General features: G+C 44.8%; 1 protein-coding gene across 2 annotated transcripts in view; it reads right to left on the reverse strand.

The window, feature by feature from the left end:
- The window catches only part of cskl (c-src tyrosine kinase-like), a 78,907-nt gene that overhangs the window by 55,561 nt on the left and 682 nt on the right, over positions 1-22,664 (reverse strand). The window lies entirely within an intron of this gene.

The raw sequence follows: 22,664 nt of genomic DNA on the forward strand, positions 1-22,664 counted from the left end.
TTTGCAAACAACATCCAGTAGTATATCGCTGAATCCGATGCTCAGAAATCATCTACAAATGCTTGGCTTTTGCGGAGTATTCTTCCTGCCAGCCTCACTAAGCCACGGTTCATACACAAGCTTAATTAATGAGTACATTTATACCCCAAAAAAGAAAAGAATCAGGAATTAAAAGATTCCTTACTTAAGATTCCACAGAGGGCAGCAGTCTTAAATTTTACCTCAGTTTATGGTTAAGGCCAGACAAATCAGATTTTATGCTCATGATTTTATGAAGGGTTTCCAGGCAGTGAGCATCTTTCTCAAAGACTGCAAAGTCTGCAAACAAAGCCCTGGGCTGTAGTGTATATTGTATCTGGAGGCGAAAGAGAGACTCCAAATACTTCCTGAGCAATCTGAACGGCACAGCTCACAGTACAGTGGAATACAGTGAACTATGTGGTAGTCAGCACCCTGCACCATGGCTCTGGGGTCTGGAGCAACAGTGCCCTCATTGTGGAGTTAGTGTTTCTTCCTGTGCCCATGTGGGTATTGGACAGGTGCTCTGGCTTCCTCACACAGTCCACAGACATGCTGGCTGGGCTAATTGATGTCTTTAAACTGTCCCTGTGTGTGCAAGGCCCTGCCATGCTACTGGGAAAGATGCCAAGTCGCCACAGTTCTTACCGGCAGTAAGCTGCTTTATGACAATGGGTGGATGTTGTTTTGCTGCTTTTCTGCTCCTGAATGGTGTTATAAAGCCATTTCCAGGGTTTATCCAGTTTCCCTGACTGGATGAATGGATATTTGGGAAGAATTCAGACTACAGGGCATTTCTACAACATGGCAGGAGACACAGTCCAGGAACTAAAGGACATTTCTGCAGCTACAGTGCCCACACTCTGGTGAACGGCCTCCACACCTCACCCACTTTTTTCCTGTGCTAAAATGACACCAACTAGCATATTGAAAACATACTATAAAAACTGCTTTATTTAGGCTGGGCGATCAAGAAAAACACAAGTGACGACATCTTGTCCACACTTCATCGAGCCTGAGCATCCTTCCCAGCATGCAGATGCAACAGTGCGAAGTGTAAGAGACCGGAATAGGCAAGGAATAGGCTGCAACATGTGCACGAAGTCTCACCGCATCATACACTGAAATTTAGGAGCTTATCCTATTTTTAATTAGACTACAATAACAACATCAAATCATCATTCTTTTCCCCAAAGTGTAAAAAGTAAGAATCATGGTGAGCACTGGGAATGAAGTCAATGAGTAACTGACTGAAGTATTAAAACCAAAGTCCTGAAACCAGTGTGCTGGTTACTGATTACTCAATCTAGCCTCCCCAAAGCTCCCCCTTAATTCAAGGAGAGACGTAATTTCTCACTCTGTACTGAGGCTGCTGGGGGTCACCCACTGGGCCCCCACTATAAGGAAAGCACTCTGGGATCCTCAGGGATGAAAAACACTATAAAATTGCAAAGAATATAATAAACGCATAAATGTTTTAGATAAATGTTTAAATATTTATGGACACTAACAGGGAAACATTTTTGAAATACTGTAGTTTTTAATTTTCTGTAAGCCTGAATGAACCTGTAGAAATCAGTGACAAAGTGACCGTTACTCCATAGTCAAGTGCTTCTTACCATGCAAACATTTACAGTGCTGGTGGAAAACGTTTTGCAGAAGTTCTGGAAGCCTACCTATAGGTAGATAGCAGTGCAATCCTTTGACACTGTATATTAAAACAAAACGCCCCTCAAATATGTTTGTGTTTTTCTTTACTGGCAAAGGGTGGGTAAACTATTTCTGTATGTTAGGGTTTCATAATTCAAGATACTATTTTTATATACTGTACCAGTATGCGTATTTGGGTTCACTTTTGCAAGCTGTATATACACACGTTTGTAATCTCTTAATGCATGTGATCAATAGTGTATGTGACCAGGAAGAATATCAGCATTAGCCTTTCCTGTCGAAACTGACATTTCAGTAATGTATCAGTTGATGCAATGTGGAACGACAGTTCATTCACTAAAGGTCTGCAAACTGCGCTGTGTAAAGCTGATCTCAGGTGGCTCAACGCAAAGCGCCATCACACTGTTTCTGTTGTCCACACTTACTCCATAAGCTCTGCTCTGTGTTGTGCTTTGCATATGTATATTCAATTCCAGCCCTTGTCAGGTTCCAAGACATGAATCCCTGAATAACAAGGTTAATGAAAACTATCAAAGCGTCAAGCTCTTGGCATTTCTTGGCGTCAACCAATCCTTCACACTTGGTGGTTTCCTGCTTCCTCCTGCAGACAAGTGTTTTGGAGGGCTGCTGGAGACAACACCCTTATCTCCAGTCTAACACTCTCGCACAGAAACACGACACAAACGCACACACTCACAACTAACATACACATGCTCTCACACAACACTCACATCACACGCTCAGTCTCGCAAACAAGACTTATAGAAACACAAACGGTAGGCAGCCATATATGTAGCCATACACATACAAAAACTGCCTGCTGTCAGCTTGCCTGGCAACTGTAAGAAATAAAACGACAAAGAGAGGGACTGGCTATCCATTATCACCTCTTCAAGCACGCTATCTTTTTGGCAAGATCAATGCAGTTGCTGGTCATATTAGACAGGCTGTAATATAAAAGAGGGAGCACAAAATATGAAACAGACATAGAGAACAAAAAACAGACCAGACTCAGAGCTGCACTGTGATGAACGTCCCCCAAACGATGGTGGCATTTCACTGCTTGCTGCCAGTGATGCACCTGTAACTCCACATGAGCTGACACCTCAGTTAGTGTCAAATAGCTATAGTGTTACTTCCAAACCTGCTACTTACTCTCTCTGGTGCCTTCTACCTCCGTGTTGCAGCGAGCACTGACTAGCCATATTTTACATTTATTTTGCCAGGAGGTGGGCACTATCACAGAATGGCAGGAGAATTTGAACACCTGTTTTCCTCTTTTTTGGTTGTCAAAGAAAAATCACTGCTTTAATCATGTACTATTAGGGACATAAAGCCTTAATAGCTCTGGTTAAGTACATAGTTCCTGGCCCTTCCCAGGTAGCCTCATTCCCCACATCCACACCCCCCAACAAGGTCTAGCTAATCTGCACAGGATTAGCAATCCTTACTCCTGTCTGTCAGCTGCAAATCTGTACTCTATCAAGTCACTGATCTGAGCATCTCCACATTACAGTGACACTTCTGGACCAGGTCTCATCGCACTTAATCAGCCTCCCTCGATTGTAGCCTCTCTTACATTCTTATTCAGGAATCAATTTCAGAACTGCTTGCTCAGCAAAGCCTCATGACCTGGACTCTGGAGTTTGTGTTTGATAAGCAATGAGTTAAAGTGCAAATCTGGCAAAGCATTTTCTTACTACTTCATGAATATTTAACAGTTTTAATGTAGGACATGGATCCTGATCTAAGCACTGCTGTTGACTATGTGAATGAAAAGCATGAATTTTTAAGTGAAAGACTGCCCCTATCTCACTCAAGTCTGTTTTACATGCAAGATTGCTTGCAATTTCCAGTTCAATCTGCAGTAGCAACATCTAAAACCCTACGGGCTCTTCATTACATGAGAGGGGATCTGCCTTCATTAACAGACACTGTAAAAATGCAATCAGCGTAAGAAGACAATGAGGTTATTCAAAGCAGTTTACACCCAGGCTCTTCTCACATTGAAAAAGTCAATTAGAATAATACTGGACCTACACGTCCAAATCCACTTTTTGCAAAGATTAATTAAAAGAAGACTTTTTTGATCCTGGAAAATATTTTCTTGCAAACAAATGCTATTGCACAGTATCAGCCTTATCTGCAAAGGAAAATAATAAAAATTGTCTGTGGTCTTCGTAAACACTTCTAGAGCTCACTGATAAAGTAATTCAAACAAGCTATTAACCTTATGAAGCCTAGCTTAAAGACAGGAGGTCATGGGTAAAACAAATAGAAAATCAAGACGCTTCATTACAATGTCAAGTCAAATCTGGACTTCTATCAGTCCTGCAAAAGAAGTTAAGAAAAGCTAAGGGGGGTCTTTCAGCTAATTTAATGGGAACACCTATAATCTGCTAGATCTTTCACACTACACACCACTATAGGCTGTATGTACATTTTTTCTAAAGAGATAAATCATAAATAGAAACATGTGTTATTTAAAGTTCAACAAGGAGATAGCATCAACCATACTTAGATTTACTCATTTCCACAGGAAAAGCACTTTGCAGACAAGGCTCTGCAGATCTCTGCAACACCTGCGGTGCAGCGGCGGCGCAGGGCAGCTCTTCCTGTTTGACAGCCCCGCCCGACGGGCTCGGCCTCCGCTCACCTGCTCGATAACTCGGTGCTAACGTGCCGTTACTGACAGTCCGCTGCAGGAAACACAAGCCCTTCAGAATACGAATTTCATTACCGAGGAAAGCCCAGCAGCACACAGGATTTTTTATGCTCAGAAGAGAAGGGGTGTCCACCATCAACAAAAAACTACAAAGCAGCATAAGAGAACTTGTTGTAACTTTGTGTAGAGATGTCCTGAAAAGTCAGATTCATTACTACTGCCCAACCAACTGGAAAGGGCTAATCAAAGCCACCTACTGACATGCTGGTCTGGTCCTGAAGCCCACAGATCACTGTCTAAGTCATTAGCTCTGGGGTCCCCAGGGTCAAGAGAGCAGCTGGCAGTTTCCTCATTCATTTTCACACCACAGTGAAAACAGCGGAATGAAGCTACTGATGGACAACTGACAGCCCACAGGCACCCCAGCACGAGACAGCAGTGCTTTCCTGCAAGACATGATGAAGTGACTCTGGCTAACCATGAACCTGACAAAGCAGGGACTGCCATGCGTGAAAGCACATATAGCTCTGCAGCTACAGATGGCTGATAAAAACTTAAAACAGTCTAGATGGCATCCTGCAATCCATGGGCTATACAGCTGGATCTGTAATGGGGTCTCATTGAAAGCTACTTCAAACCCCAAAAACTGATGTGTGAAAAGGGAGACTTCACAGGCATCATAAGGGATTTTGAAATGATACAGCTGGTTTCCAGAGCAGAATGAAGGCCAGCTTACAGCTGAACCATTATGTGCTTTTGTAGTCCAGTTCTGACTAACAGCGGCTTCATTTGTTATGTGCTAACACAGCTTTGAAAGCTTTTAAATACTAGAAAATATAAAACTAGGAGAAAAACATGCAGTTCCATGGCCTCACCTGGCTGTATTTTAAATGTATTTTCTGTTGCATTTATCTCAGTATATATACTTCATCAGATGTCGGTTTTTAGAAAAATGACCAGAAGTTGAAACAGCATATATTCTGTGTATTTCAGATAAATACAGCAATGTGCAACAGATGGCTTTAGACACATGACTTCTTGATATTACTCCTGAAGCTGTTAAGGCAGTGAGAAGCACATGTTAATTCAGACTAATGTGGCCTGTGTGCAGCTTGCTCTCTTTGGTCAAAATACGTCCCTGCCCTGCCATTTAATAATGTATTCCTGTAAAGCCAAAAATGCTGGACTTCATTTAAACCCAGTGCATGACACATTAAGACAATCACCTAAAATATAACACACTGAAATATTCACAAGCAATCCAGAAATATTTGCACAATTTCCTGGACATTAATCATTATGCTGAACTGCTACAATTTAACAGGAACTGGCAGCAGTCTCTTTGTACTTTGTTTCGTTGTTTATTGACATGCCACGGCTGACACCGAGCTTGTCTTGGAGTATGAAGACTTTACAGCAACTCTGAGCACCATGAAAGACAATTACCTAGATTTCTGCATTACGAATCAAGAGATAATTTGTTCTTCTAAACAGATAATCTGTCCTTGCATTAAATATTCTAACATCAATTTACACGTCGGAAGCCTTCAGGAGCTTCAATGCCTTCTGAACAGCACAAGGCTCAATAGTCAGAATCCACCTTGAATTGAAGGAGTACATGGTTGCTCAAAGCTTCATGAAACAACATACCTTTCATACTGAGAACAACACACAGAACTTCCTGTTTAGCTGTTTCTCTAGTACCTGTTTTTCACCTGACTGTCAATGATACAAGCTAATGTTTTTTAAAAAGTCTTTTAAAAGCTAAGAACAGTTGCACTGTTACAGAATAGAAACTTCAGGTCTGAAATGTGAGATTGTATAAACACAAACCTCTAGTAAGGACCCTTCTGAAATACGTCACTGGCACATTTGAACAACAGTTCTCAGGAGGTTAGACTGTCAGTGTTCAAGTGCAGGACAATGCCCCTGGTTTTCTGCGCAGTGTCAGAGCAGCGTGCAGGCCCAGCGGCGCCTGTCTTGCTGATGTCTCAGGGAAAGGATGAACTGTGCTTTGGACTTGAAAATAACACACAGACAGAAGTGCAAGATTTGATCCCATTTTGCCAGAGATGCTGTGGTTTTACATTCTTTTCGCAGAGAAACAACAAGCATTTCCCAGTCAGAAAACTGCCCACAGGATTTCCTGCTGATACGTTCTCCTTCTTGCTTTTCCAGTCCTGGCACAGAAACCACAGTACAGCTTTAAGCTCTGTCTTGCTCCAGCACTGTGGCAAGACTTGCAGACACTCCTAGAGAGACACCAGGTTTGGTTCCAACACAGACATAATTATGCAGATGAAGCACTTTTCACAGGTGCTAATTAAATGACATACACAGACCAAGACTGTGTGCAGTGTTTCAGGGAGCAAAGATGGGGAACCTACAGTTATCATGTCCAGTCTCCATGGTGGCCCTGTCCAGCCCAGTCCAGTCCTGTCCAGTCTCTGCAGTGGCCTGGTCCTGTCCAGTCCTGTCCCATCCAGTCTCCGCAGTGGCCCTGTCCTGTCCAGTCCAGTCCTGTCCAGTCTCTGCAGTGGCCCGGTCCAGACCAGTCCTGTCCTGTCCTGTCCAATCCAGTCTCCACAGTGGCCTGGTCCAGTCCAGTCCAGTCCTGTCCAGTCTCCACAGTGGCCCAGTCCAGTCCAAATTATTCTCTGCAGTGGACCTGTCCAGTTCAGTCCTGTCCAGTCTCTGCAGTGGCCTGGTCCAGTCCAGTCCTGTCCAGTCTCTGCGGTGGCCCAGTCCAGTCCTGCCCAGTCTCTGCGGTGGCCCGGTTCAGTCCAGTCCTGTCCATACTCCACAGTTGCCCAGTCCAGTCCAGATCAGTCTCCGCAGTGGCCCTGTCCAGTCCTGTCCTGTCCAGTCTACACAGAGGCCCTGTCCAGTCCTGTCCAGTCTCCGCAGGGCAGTGGCACTGTCTCAGCCTATTCCAGCCACTCAGTGGTCCAGTTCCATCCCCACAGAGTCCTGCCAGCAGCCCTTCGGAGTCGTCTAGCTCTGGCTGTCACTGTTACCAGCAGGTACACAAGATTCATCATTTCAGTGAACCCAGAAAAAAAATGATCAACTTGGCTAAGAAAGGCCCAGTAAAGTAAAAAGCCCCAGGAAATAGATTTTAAACCACTTAATTAATGTCCTGCATAAACATAGTGCCTGAATGATCCAAACTCCCCAAAGTCTGACAAACCACTGCAGCCCTCAGACCACTGGCAGAGGATGGCTTGACTCCTACCTGTTGTCTGTTAACAGGGAAGAAAACCCTACACGTTATCAAGAAGACGGTAAAGGAACAGTTCTTTTTTCTATTTAACAGCAAAAATTGATAGTACATTTTGGAAAGCACATTGAGCTTGAATATTTGTAAAGAGCCACACTGCAAGTGCTCTTTCTGTCTGCAAGCAGTCCCATCTGTTAAACCCAGTCTCTCCTCAAACAGTCAGAACAAAAAGCAAATTACTTAATAATAAAACAAATATTTTACGTAACACCTTTAAAAGTATTTTCACAAATTACTTTTCTTGCACTTTTTAACACCCTGAATACAGGAGTGAGACACCTAAACAGACAAAGCAGCATATCGATACACTGCACCATGTACTGTGTCATACCCTGATAAGATATTGTTCCACTGAAGCAGGAAAACAAATTCAAATAGTTGCCCACAACCTATTGTAATGTGGTTCTCAGAGTGCTCTCATGGTGGACAGCTTCCTTCAAAATGGGACTTTTATGAAACACCACTCAAATCAGGTAACGGCAAACTTACAAACATCATGTTTTAGTTTTCAAGACCCACTCATGCACAGCAACAGCACATTCCCACAACCCTTTAGCTTCGGCTTGGATTTTCCATGCTTCCCGTGTTCAAAACAAATCTGCACTGAAGTAGTACAGTGTTGTCTTACAGAACAATGAAGTTCTCCATAATGGGGTTGTCATTGAAATTACCTTAATGGCTTATTCCAATTATTCACTGTTTCCACCAAGAATCTGGTCATGACCGGACGCATAAAGCAGTTGCCACTCATTAAAGCATTCAATCCAAGACCGCCACATATTCATGAGTGGGGGAAAAAGCACTCAGTAATCAAGAGTAGCCGATCCCTTGAGCTGAGGTGCTGAGATTTATGTAGAGCAGAAGTGTAGAGCTCTACACAGATTTATGTAGAGCAGAGCAAAGTGACTTGCAAGCAATTTATCGCCCCCACAGGAGCTCAATTACCTGATTAGGAGCAGCAGGCCAAACTCCATTTGCAATGCCGAGTGAAACGCTGTGCCACGGGCTGGGAACATTCTCCTGAGACCAATTACCCAGAAACCACTCTGGCTGGACCGCTGGCAAGGCGATCGCACGGAGCGAGTTATTGCTAAGAGCACCCAGAGCTCTACAAGCAGGTTGGCCACACATGGCTCACGAGCCCTGGCTGCCAGCCCGGGCTTGAATCCAACTCGATGATCCCTGACCTCCTGTCTGAACTTATGAACCCTTGTGCTGCCAGTGGCAGGGAGGGTGTGTTGCACGGTCTTGCCTCAAAACAAACTGCTCTCAAGTCACAGCCCCGTCTGCAGTAATGTGCCGTGCAGACGGTCTCAGCTCCCAGGAGCTCGACTCGTCCAGCCACGCATCTGGAAATCCAAGCCCTGATCAAATACAGAAACTCACAGCCCCTTTCACATACACTGGGACATTTTATTCAATCAGACTCTTAGGATCACTGCTGAATTTTGTACTTCAAAAGCATCCTGTTTTTATCTTGCGCAAACCTAGATTTGGAATACTTGGATAAACCTGAAATTAAGCTGAAATTAAAACATCCTGTAAAGTGTCTGAACACTGAAGATATTTGAACAACCCTTTTGGTAAAGCCATGCCATTGATTTTTGAAGCCACCTGACCACTTGAGTGTACTTTCTAAAGACCTTTTACAATGCAATTCTATATCACCCCATCTGTCAGGGGATACAGCTCTGGTCAGCAGCAGACCGAATGTCCATCTGTGGGTGAAGGTATGAGTAGAGCCACACACACAAAAATACAACTCTCACACAGAGCAGATTTAACTTATTCGTGTTATACATTTAGAGATACTGTGGAATGCAGGCAGTACTAAGATGCCTGTAGTAAAAAAGCAAAAAATGTGTTTGCTCCTGGCATTTACAGATAAAAAGAGAGTCCTCCCTTTAGAGAAGTCAAGGTGTTGATGTGCACTAGTTGAGGCAACAGGGTTGGTAAAGAATGTCTGTTGACGCTTCCTGTCCTTGGATGTACAGAGGGCCCCTAATATATACTGGGTTAGGGACCAGAAAGTTGCAACACACAGCGAAACTACATATAAAGGGACACCTTTCCTCTTCAGAACAGTGTAAATATGGAGGTTGGGGATTGTAAGAGTGCAAACTTTGCCCAGGTGAGTTAAAACCGGAAGCGTTTCCCCCAGTACTTAATAGAACAGGGTTGGGTTAGGGATCAGAATTTAGATAGAGTGTGTGCTTCACTTGTAGCTACCAAATACAGTTCAGATGTTACAAGTACAGGTTATGTTCCTAAATAATGCAACTGAGAGAAAATGACTTAAAAAAGGCAATTAACATCCATAAATAATAACTTAATTAGTTTGAGATACATTCTCCACATCCAGTTCAGACACAGGTACATACATTTACTGTACCTACACACCATGGAAGAACAAATCAGAACAGATAGAGAGCGTCACCAACTCACTCCGAATTGCGGTCATGTCAAAATCAACAAAAAGATTCGCTGCTTCAGGGTCGATTTTCCCACCCGCTGCTCGTGCATTTAAAGTGAGCGACCAGACCTTGTTCCACTGGTGGGATCGGAGACGTACTGCATGGTGGCAGGAACCCAGCTTGAGTGTCAGGGCATAAGTCCTTGTCTAATTCCTGTGCTCGATTTTGCTTTTCACAATGTATATTTTTTTTATTTCGGGAAAGAAAAACCCCCCAAACCACCTACATTTACATTAAAAAATGATGCAAGTGCAACAGTTTTATACTCTGAGTTTCTCAATTCATCAACAATGTAAATGTGAAACAAAGCATAGCGAGGCGCCTGCTAACAGGCACTGTCTATACAGTGGTGAAGCTATATACTAGATATTTCTACAGCTAGATATACACAAGATCTATATATATTCATACCCTACTGCAGTATGCATCCTTAACAGCTAACTGCAATGCCTCAGACTCAATGCACGTCTATGTACTTTTTACACGTCTACCATGTTTTTTTCCCCACTACTACATATGTATTGTTCTGGTTGTACTACTTATTATGTCATAATGTACTGTCTACATTGTGTGGTGTTGTCTGTTATACTGTGTCTGTCCTGAGAGATCAGGACGAAAAAGAATTCCAATGTACATATGGCAATAAACGCCTCTACTCTGTTCTACTCCTCTCCTCTACTCCTTCACACTCCACTCACCCAGTGCTAGCGTGTTCAGAGATCTTCGGCAGCCCTCCCAATGAGGAGTTAAAACGTCTGTGGTTCTGAGAGGCTTGGAGTGTAAAGCTGACACTTACAGTGACTGAAATAGTGATTGTCTGACTTGACTCGGATATTACACTATTTACGAGCAAAAAGAGCCTTACCTCCTGAAAACTCACATCGAAATTCTGTTAGAAATGTCCCTTTCCAGGAAGGATAGTAATACTTCTTACTAAGAAAGTACAAATGGAATATACAAATACTTTTAAAGAGGAAAGCAATAAAATAATTTATGATGCAAAAGAAAGGTGGTGGAATCTCCCAGTCTGTTCTAAAATTAGAAATACATCAAGGCTACTTTAGATTTCATAATAATGACTCTGATTACAGAATTCTTTTGAACCGAATCCCTACCTTATTGTTCGTTCTCCTGTTATTCCTCCAGATATCTGCATTTCTACAGCAATATAATGCTCTATAAAGTGATAGAACAAGGAGCTAACTAGTGAACAATAAGACATGTGAAATGTCTCACACTTGAAATGACTGAGACAAACATCTTTAATGTCTCCAACATTAAAGGGTAGAAGGGTCATGACTTGTTCATGTCAGTGACTGGATTGTTGGTTTATTAGGCCCTTGAGGTAAGGTTAAACCCTAGTAAAATCATACCGATCTGGCTGCTTGGATCAGGAAGCCACTAACAGACTGTGGATGGCTCTTTCTCCTAGTTTTGACACCTGTTGATAAGACAGTGTACCTCACAACCAATCTGGTAGAGATCGACAGCGAGTGGCCAGGCAGCAGGTATGCAGGTGTGATTTTGTCATACCCGCTGCCTGGCCAACCATACCAGTCAGATTGGTATGAATTTGTTAGGGTGCTATCAGCGTCCGTCCTCCCTGTGATTTATTAAGAGCTCAAAAGCAGAAGGAACCCAGTCGAGCAGAAGAAAGAAAAGTTCAATCCTTGTCTGCAAAAGACAAAAGTTTCTTGCTACAATTTGTGTGGTATTCAAGAAGAGCTGGAAATAACAAGGCACACACTCAAATTAGTGCAGAGCTAGTAGTAACAGGCATTAGCTGAAACCAGATACAGTGCTGAGAAAACCATTAAAGCAATAGTATAAGATATGGTTTGAGAGCAAGTGGTGATCTCTCCCAGACTGTCAGCCTGCACTAAGACACTCCAGCTCAGGTACAGCAGTAGATAAACATTTGAGCCACAGCAGCCAAGCAAACATCAGCTCCTGAGAGCAGGACACCACCGGTAAAACAGCAGACTCCTCAACACAAATGAAATAACTCGAAACAGCAAGCTCAAGATCAACAAAGCCCAAGAAGAAAATCACAACATGAAAGGCTTTAAAAGGCAGCGTCCAAAATGAAAATAGATTAGACACTCACAACGATGAAACCTTGATCTGCCAGTATCACATACGCCAAGCCTGCCACTCTACTGAGTCAACTTGCATCCAACAAATTTGTAAAGTTTAAATACCATTACATAAAGTGATTTCCTAATTCATTACTGCAGTTCTATCACAAAAACCCTAAAACGGATAAAACTGCCTGATTGGATTAGATTGGCATACAATTCCAAAAGCTGCTTTTGAAAAGTGTCGTTATAAACAAAATCAGGGAACAGATACCACTGTAACATAAGATTCCTTCATGGAGGGATTTAATCTTTTTCACATATTCAAGATACAGTGGTACCACGTTCATGTATACAAACAATATACAGTAAATATAAAAAATAATTAGTTGGTCATGGGTCATTGTCACTATTTCCATAAATAAAACCACAGATTTCTGAAGCAGATTTGGATCAATCAAAACCACAGTCAGAGATTCTGGGTACACTGATGAAAATCAGAGACACGAGACCACAGTGTCCCCACCTGTGTCAGACACTCCTGCAGGTTTTGTACTGTATTTAGTTAACTAATTCAATGCAATAATAAGACAAGAACAAAAAACAGACAGTGGCTCTGTAGAGCAGCATTCCTCTCGATATGCTCTGAAATGCACTTAAAAATGTAAAAAGTACACGTAATCACAAGGGGAAATTGAACAATCAGCCTCTTAGACTGAGAACATCCTCTAGTCTTCTTTTAAGCTGTTTTCCTGCAGCTTATATTAAACTTTCCCCAAGTAAGAACTGCAGAATAATGAAACAAAAATCACTTTTAAAACTAATTAAAACAAATAAAGTCAATAAAACAAAATGGGGAGTTCAACGAGAATCCCATACTGCAGCCCCAACCTAACTGCACGATATAATACTCTCTCACATATAAGAGAATAAGAGAGAAAACGTTATAACTCATGCATTAGTTATTTTGACACTGACGAGTTTATATGACAGAGATTCTAACTACTAATAAAGTCACCCTTTATGTCACAGTTACAGTCTGTTTAAATTAAACATTACGAACAGCTTATGGCTCTAAGATCATGCTTGTTAAACTCATCAGAGCTGCTTGATGGATAGTTTCACTTAATAAACTGTCAGCAGATTACAATTCAACACACAGAATAAGATTTCATTGACTATACTTCACCCTGGATTCTTAGGCTACTCTGAGACTCTTCAAATAAACAGTTGATGTATCATTTAGCCAGACAGCACAGCAATTCAATTTGTTTGTTCCCAGTTACTGTATCTCAATAACCACCCAATAAGACAACTGGGGCTTAGGCGATGCTGAGTAAAGACAGTATCTGTGTTCCAAACACTACAAGAGCAGTTGTAAGAAATTTTAATGGGCAGAAAAACTTCAGAACGAAAGACTCAGCTTTACTGTAACAACCACACGCATCCTTTTTTAAGGCCTAGAAGACTAAATTTAGAAATCGTGTAATAACTTTCCTTTCAAGGAAACAGGAAGTAAAAAAAGACAAATGGCAGCTCAGAAAAGGGGAAATCCCAGCTCCAGTGACCAATGTTCGCACGACCCTCCAGAGCCGGGCCTTCTCTGCTGTGCCCCAGCTGAAGGGTCCAGCAGAGCCTCACAACGGTCCCCTTGGCATTCCAGCACGGTTCCCACACGAAAGGAAACAAAGGAACAGGTCTCGCTATCATGACACGTCCCAGCCGGGACACCAGTTCCCAATCCTCTCTGTCCACACGCCTCTACCCCCCAGGACTCTTCACGTGGAAGCGCATAAGACAAGAACTGTGTTCTTCCCTACCGAGCACACAATCCTAGTTACTATGTGGTAAGTAACAGTGTGCTCGATGCTGATGTACGGTGTTGAGACACTGTTCTGAGGATTCACGTCATTCTGTCATCACTTATCCAAACCAGCAATTCTGCTCCGTTTTCAGCTGGACATCATAAAATCGTTGTAAAAAGACAGAAGTCACCCAACAATAATTTCCTCTTAAGTTTCAACAGTTTTCTTCAGAACAAGAAGGACAGAACTATTGCCACAACAATCCCTTTTGTCTCGGTAGAGTACTTGGGCCACCTGAGTGGCTGTTTTGGGCCATTTTAAGGGTATAAGGAGTAGCAGGCTACCATTTCGGCTATGAGTGTGCATCTGTATTGTTGTGCAAACGCTCTTGTTGCAAAAAAGGCACCAGACTTATTCTGCTAAACCCTGCAGTAAACAAACAGGCACAGATTAATACAATGTGCAAGTGTGCACAATTTCCTATTTTGGATTTTTATTTAAATCTACAAATAACGCGTTATTGAGCATTTCCAATATTTGGTTTTGAAGCAAGAGGTTCTCCTTTTTTACTTCAACTCTAAACAAAAATATGTAGATTTCCAGCATTCTGCTTGAATGAAGCTCAAGGTAATTATTCTTCTCTTCCTCATGCTCCCATGTTCTCTTTCACTGTGAACCTTTTACAACTTCTTTTAAAAAACTGGAACTAACGGTCCTAAGGAGCAGAAATCCTTGGACGCCCCGCATCACTGTTGTCCAGAAAGGAAGAGCAGGAGCTCAGGGCAGCAACCAGGCCGCGAGAGAGCACCCGCGGAGGGCGCTCTTGTGCACTAAAGGCTGAAACAGCCAAGCTCCCTGCTCTTCCTGCTGGATGGACTCCAGAACGTGGGATCCTTTGCCCACTGCAAGACATCTGAAAACAAACCGTTTCTGAAATGCAAACAGGACTCTCGAATGCCTGGCAAAAAGGGATGAAGGTATGAAAAACAACAAAAATGAAATTCTGCAAAAAGAGCACTTGGACAAACATGCACTCTTGACTGTGGCTGTGAGCGAAATGATACTCTGGGTCCAAAGTCAAAAGCTGCAGTGAAAACTCTGATAACCAGAACTCTGGCTGCTGTGGATTTTGCAAGCGGGGAGAAACACTTCCCTTTTTCTGGTTTTAAAAATTGCACTTCAGTCAGCACCAATAACTGGAGCAATGGCTCGAAAGAAGAGCCTGTGGTGGAACGAGATGTGCCACTGTTACTGCATTACTCACTGCCAAAGTTGTTGGTCCTGTAGTGGCCAATACAAAATACTGTGGAAATTAAATGTGAAGTCAAAGTGCGGCTCAGGATCCCAATGGAAACAAACTCGTGAGGCCACATTCGAAAACGCAGCAATGCAGCAACATATGCAAAATCCATAAACCCTGAATACCTCCGCCCTGAGATTCAGGGGGACTCTGACGGTGAATCTCTTGGTGCTCTGATGTATTTAAGATGATGCAAGAGCTAGTTAAACTGCGAGCAGTGTCAGAATTCCCTCTGCTTGCAGCTTCTGGGTGTATCTGTATTAGAGTGATCAGACAAGCACAGCTCAGTTTTCACACAGCTGGCAGGAAGAGCACAGCAGGTCTGCCCAGTGACCTCCCAGACAAAGACCAAAAAAACACAATGTCACGGTTCACGAATTCCATGAACTTCAAATCAACTGCAAGACAAAAGTATTTCAGGAATGGAAATACTATTTAAGACTGAACAAAGTCACAATGCTCACTGGTTATTTAACTTAATTTCCGTGAGACCGAAAGTAAAATCATACGTTTGCAGCAGAAGACCTGAAGTAGAAGGTTAGGCGGGGGCACTGACAGCTGAAGGGGTCCCGCTGAGCTCTTCCCGTGCCTGAGTGGGCGCCGGCGGGCCTCTGCCAGGCACACAGGTGCCGTTTTCCTGGTTCAAACACTGCAGCTGTCTGAAAGCCCAGGAGCTGCAGCACCAGCTCGACCAAGACTCTGAAATTCCCCACCAGACCGGAGGCGTCATTCCAGAATAGCGCCTTGCATATCTCCAATGCTATACGTTACTCGTCTTAGAATACAAAATGAATTCCAACACGGTGGCCTAGATAAGTGGATAGCGATTATCTTTTTTCAATTTAATGAGAGCACTATTCTTTGGAACAGAAAAAGATGTCCTTATGACCATGATCAAATTTATCTTTATGAAATCATTTAAAAATTTCTCTGTTGCTGGATCCTTCAGGCTGGTGTTTAAAACAGCTGCCCAAATTTTCACAGCTTAAGCTCAGGAAACAAAAAGTATAAAAAAGCCCACAATATCTGCAAGGTCTGAATGAATTAGAACATTGACAAAAGATATTTATACAAATACAGCTTGACTTGCAATATTTTTTAAATTATACACGATCAACTTTAACATAGTGCTAACACACTCCCAAACCAAACTGTTAGGAACCTCAGAGTTACCAGTCTGTGGCACCAGAGAGGACAGCCTGAGCAGCACAAGGCACAGATTCCACAGGGTTCTGAAGTACTGAACTGGTACAACAGCACACTTCTTGTCCAGCACAGACATCTACAGCACCAGCTGTGCAGCATTTAAGAAGGATGTCTAAATTGCTAATGATCTAATGGTGGAAATACCTGGAAAATTCTAATTTAGCAATAGTTCACTAAGCAAATAAATGGTCCAATTAACTCAAATTAATCAATTGCAAAGTACACCAAAGACATCCGAGCATTCAAAGACATCATTAGGGCTGCAGATTCCCATTGTAGAGTCAGGAAATGCTTTACTCTTGCAGACTACACGTGAGTGATTGAAGCTTAGATCAGAAATGCAAACTTTTCTTACAGTGGCCTTCAGATTTTAAATCCATTCAGTCCACTAAGCTACATTCAATTAAAGGCTGAGAAAGAGAAAGGAATCCTAAATTTAAAAAAAATAAAATAATAAGAACCCCCCTAATTATAATGGACAATAGCATAATTTCAGGTACATTATAGTTACATGCTGCAAAGTAATTAGTCTCCTGGTTAACAGCATGAATTCAAGTGTCAGTTCTTAAAGATGACACATTGCCCAACACCAGTAACAGAGCAGCAGATGTATGGAAACCTGCCTGAATAAGGAAGTGACTTTATTGTCACGCTTTCCTAATAAGCAATTCAAATCAGGGCCTAACACAGGTGAGCAGTAATGTGGCAATCATTTGAATAACCTGAGTCAGAGATCCTTGACATTTATCCATCATCAGGAAGCTATGGAGTCTGGTGAGCATTCAATGATCCTGGGGCATAAACACAGGGAGGCAGGCAGGGCTGAGACCTGGTCACCAGCCTGTCACTGGGCCAAGTACAGCACAGGGCAGCATGCAAACTCCACACAGACAGGCACCTAAGGCTTCTTCAAGCTTTCCATCGTCAGGCCCAGGACTCAGCAGTTGTGAGGGAGCAGTGCCAACGAACTAGCCTCCTACAAGAGGTTCCTTTTTTATTTCTTGCTAGCGAAAACGTTTTTGTGCACAAAAAGGTTTTCACAACACATCCACAACTAAAGAGTAAAAGTACCAAGACACCACATGATCAGGAACCTGAATCACTGAAGGCACTAGCAAAACTGAGCCTACCTGTAGACTGCGTCATCCTATTGGGAAGTTCTGTCCCATCTGAGAGGAAACATGACACAAACTGAAAAACTACAACTGACTTCCTTGCTGCTCTGTCCTGGGGTCACTGGGATCTTTCTGCTTGATGTTGTACTGATGTGCAGTAACCTCTTACACACTTCTAGAGCACAACTGCACCAATGATGTCTGCTAGCTTGTATCATTTTATAATCTTAAATATTAATGAAAAGCATTTTGCTGCTTTTTCTGCCAAGAAAAAATACTGAACAAAACAAGTTTGTTCTCTCTGTTCATAAATCACCCAGGTCTGGGCCCTGATGAACCCGTGAGGGAAGCTCCTGTCTCAGTTCCGCCATTAATGCAGCCCTAACGCTCAGCTGTGGTTAAATGCAGACGCACTCCCTTCATGTCTCATTTTCGGTCTTTTTCAGCAAGGCTGCACGCAAGTGCATTTTGTGCATCGGTCCGTTTCCTGTTTCAACTGCAAAGCTTGCACATTTTCTGTGAACACACTGTACCACAGTTCCAACAGCAGGGACTATCTCTTCAAGTACTTAGTCTGTGTGTGACAATACTTTGGATCTTCATAATTAACTGTGAGATCTTAAAATAAAATTTAGAGTGCAGTTTTTCAGGCTTGATGGACCTTACAGGAAACAAGATAATTAAGGGCAGGCTAGGCCCACTGTTCTATCCTATAAATTTGTTTGTTGTTTTCTTCTGAAAAGGCCCGAGATGATTTTGTGCATCTTACTGGCGATTCTCAAAAGCAGCCTTAATCACTAGCAGATCATTTCCTGTGTGACTCACGGCCAGGAAATGAACTAGAAGCCCTGAAACTGCAGCCCACCCTTTCGTGCTCTCTCCCCCAGTCTTACCCTTGAAATGAGGGCAAGGGGACATAAAAAGAGTCTAAAGTAACTTGGTTTCACTGCCATGACCAAGTCTGGCTCAAAGGAGCTCTTGAGCCCAGGCTGTTTGCAGTGCGCTGCTCATATGGAGCAAGAAGACTTTATTAAGGGACTGGCGGCCACAACAATGTGCTCATTCTCTTCTCCTGAGAAGAGGCTGGACCAGTTCCTCGCTCTCTCTTCCACACAGCTGCCTCAGCCACTGAGTCACTCTGGTGAGAGCTGCACGGCTCGGCTCTCCCCCTCCCGCTCTGTACAGGGACGTCATGTGTGAAAGTACTGGATCTTACTGCCCATCAGGCCATCAGCTCAGAATACCCTCCCTGACTCTCCCCCTGGCCATCAGCTCCGACCACCTGCCCAGACTCTCCCCCTGGCCATCAGCTCCAACTACCCGCTCAGACTCTCCTCCAGCCATCAACTTCAACCACCCGCTCAGACTCTTCTCCAGCCATCAGCTCCAAACACCCGCCCAGACTCTCCCCCTGGCCATCAGCTCCAAACACCCGCCCAGATTCTCCTCCAGCCATCAGCTCCAAACACCCGCCCAGACTCTCCCCCTGGCCATCAGCTCCAAACACCCGCCCAGACTCTCCTCCAGCCATCAGCTCCAAACACCCGCCCAGACTCTCCTCCAGCCATCAGCTCCAAACACCCGCCCAGACTCTCCCCCTGGCCATCAGCTCCAACCACCCGCTCCAGCCATCAGCTCCAACCACCCGCCCAGACTCTCCCCCTGGCCATCAGCTCCAACCACCCGCCCAGATTCTCCTCCAGCCATCAGCTCCAACCACCCGCCCAGACTCTCCTCCAGCTATCAGCTCCAAAAAGCCGCCCAGACTCTCCCCCTGGCCATCAGCTCCAACCATCTACCCAGACTCTCCTCCAGCCATCAACTCCAACCACCCGCCCAGACTCTCCTCCAGCCATCAGCTCCAAAAACCCGCCCAGACTCTCCCCCTGGCCATCAGCTCCAACCATCTACCCAGACTCTCCTCCAGCCATCAACTCCAACCACCCGCCCAGACTCTCCTCCAGCCATCAGCTCCAAACACCCGCTCAGACTCTCCTCCAGCCATCAGCTCCAAACACCCGCCCAGACTCTCCTCCAGCCATCAGCTCCAACCACCCGCCCAGACTCTCCTCCAGCCATCAGCTCCAACCACCCGCCCAGACTCTCCTCCAGCCATCAGCTCCAACCACCCGCCCAGACTCTCCTCCAGCCATCAGCTCCAACCACCCGCCCAGACTCTCCTCCAGCCATCAGCTCCAACCACCCGCCCAGATTCTCCTCCAGCCATCAGCTCCAAAAACCCGCCCAGACTCTCCCCCTGGCCATCAGCTCCAACCATCTACCCAGACTCTCCTCCAGCCATCAACTCCAACCACCCGCCCAGACTCTCCTCCAGCCATCAGCTCCAAACACCCGCCCAGACTCTCCTCCAGCCATCAGCTCCAAACACCCGCCCAGACTCTCCTCCAGCCATCAGCTCCAACCACCCGCCCAGACTCTCCCCCTGGCCATCAGCTCCAAACACCCGCCCAGACTCTCCTCCAGCCATCAGCTCCAAACACCCGCCCAGACTCTCCCCCTGGCCATCAGCTCCAAACACCCGCCCAGACTCTCCTCCAGCCATCAGCTCCAAACACCCGCCCAGACTCTCCTCCAGCCATCAGCTCCAAACACCCGCCCAGACTCTCCCCCTGGCCATCAGCTCCAACCACCCGCCCAGATTCTCCTCCAGCCATCAGCTCCAACCACCCGCCCAGACTCTCCCCCTGGCCATCAGCTCCAACCACCCCCCCAGATTGAATTCAAAACGATAGTGTAAGGAAATTTAAATCAAGCAAAAACTCCAACAATGCAAAGATGGCATACTGATGTTTTCGCAACTTCGATGCCCCCGTCCAGTCGAGCCCACCCTGTCTCCATGGCCACTCTCCACACACGGGACCCTGCCAGAGCAGCACTCACAATCCCAGGCTGGGAGACGGGACAGGGGGGAATGGCTGGAGAGAGCATGCTATTCCAGGTGGACCTGGAGTGGTCTATAACCCTAACCCAACAGGGCCCAAATAGAAACTAGAAATATATCTGGACAGAAAAATGCATGCCGACTGAAACAAGGAAGGAGGTCTCCGAGTTGGAAGCAATTCCCAATCTCTCCATAACTTTCAGGCATCCGCACAGACCCTCCTCTCCATTGCCTCTTATTAATCCGGACACCACTCCCACACCACTCCTGCAAACTCAAGCCACAGATCAGCCTGACCAAAGCTGCAAACACGCTCACCACAACTCGAACAGAACTTAACCAGCTGTACAAACTGCTCACTGTCCTCCTGCAACAAGCTGAGTTCATGAACAGGCCTAAAGATTCAAGCTGAACAGATAACAGAAATGCTAAATTACTCTGATGTCTTAGCATAGGTAAGTCCTATTTTATCTCAGACTTACTAGGAAAACAAAATATGCATCTATCTCTAAATCAGTCATCAGAATGGAAGAACTGTAATGAAACAAAAAACTATGACAAAAATGTTTTACCACACAAAAACGTGGCATGCTGTACTTACTTTATATATACAGTGATGTCTCTTTAAGAAAGCAAGTATTTAAGGAGACCACTCACATATAAGCTGACAGGTTTAAGCATTTAAGTTTGATTAACATTATACTCAGAGGAGGAGACCTTTTTACTGCACCGTAATTCTGATTTGCCGTCACAACGATGATCATCCAACGCAGCATGATACACCCCCCATGCACACAGCCGAGCACACAAGCACGGGACAGCAAACTCACCTGTGTGCTGAACCACCGCAGGAAGGTGTTTTAACAAGTTCTGACTTTGGGTCACACAGACGAGACTCATATACAGTCCCAGAGCAAGGAGGACAGATGAGGTAGACGCAGCCCAGCCGTCTTACAGTGGTGTTCAATGTTCTACAGACTAAACCCGTTGGGAATGCGCTTCACAGGGGATCCCGCTGAAACAACATCAGAGACACTGCCTGCGGGCCGAGCACCTTACTGTCTCCGGACAAACAGCCTGTGCTTACCCCTGGAGCAGCACACGGCTGACTTTCTGTTTACAAGTCTGCATGCACCGTGTTAGCCCTTTCCGAATTTTGGTTTACTATTTTGCTCACATTTCCACTATGTTCTAAGTTTTTATGATGTCTATTACTGGAGTGGCTGATAGTTGAATTCTCCCTTAAACTCTACAGTCCAATCACGGTTATGTAATTATACAGTACAGCGCTGTTCACATTCGCGTTTGTCAGTCACCCGGCTTAATAAAAAAAAAAACAACTGATGGAGCTAAACGCTATCACACGCAGGCCAGCTGTGCACATGTGAAACGTGACATTTGGAACAGTGGGTCGTGGCAGTATTGTCCACAGTAACAGCGAGCGTACTTGATGAGCGCGATACGCGCACTTCACTTCGGCAGCCCGGAGCCAGGCGGGCTCGACTGTTTCTCAAGCGCCCCTCGCCTTCGCTTCAGCCCGACTACAGTACCAGCCCATACAGATGGACACATGCATTTAGTAACCGTGCGGCCAAAGCGACGAATGTGAACTCGAAACCGTGAGCTGGACAACTAGTTCATCTCCAGAAAGCTCTCGGATCCCTACAGAGGTCACAACGGCGAGTTAGGTAACAACTACAGCACGAAAACTGCATCTCCGGGTAGCTAGAGCACCGAAAGGTTGACATTTTCTTCGTAGCATACAAGAGGGCCGTTGACAGCTGTTAAAAGTACTGTATTTCGAGATACAGCACAGCTTTACAAGACGAAACGAATGAGACTCAGCCTTGAACTAGGAGCCCCTAACCCTGCAGACACACAGGACTGCAAATCAGCACCTCGCCGTGCGCGCATTCAAGGTTTGAAATACTGTATACAAGCGGCACGTCCAGTGTCGGTCTTCACTAACAAACACTGCAGCTCCTCGGCCAGGCTCCGGGGCTCATCAGGGCAGAGACGGTCACTCAGGCGGACGCTGGTCAGTCCGCAAGGCCAGACCGGCCCGTCTCCTGCACCCTCCCGGCGGTCTGACACTTCTGCCTCCTGCTTGCTTTGCATCAGAGAGCAGAAACGTCAGCTGGGCTGGCGGA

This window comes from Atractosteus spatula, chromosome 7, assembly GCF_055471065.1.
Source record: "Atractosteus spatula isolate fAtrSpa1 chromosome 7, fAtrSpa1.hap1, whole genome shotgun sequence".
Classification (NCBI taxonomy): Eukaryota; Metazoa; Chordata; class Actinopteri; order Semionotiformes; family Lepisosteidae; genus Atractosteus; species Atractosteus spatula.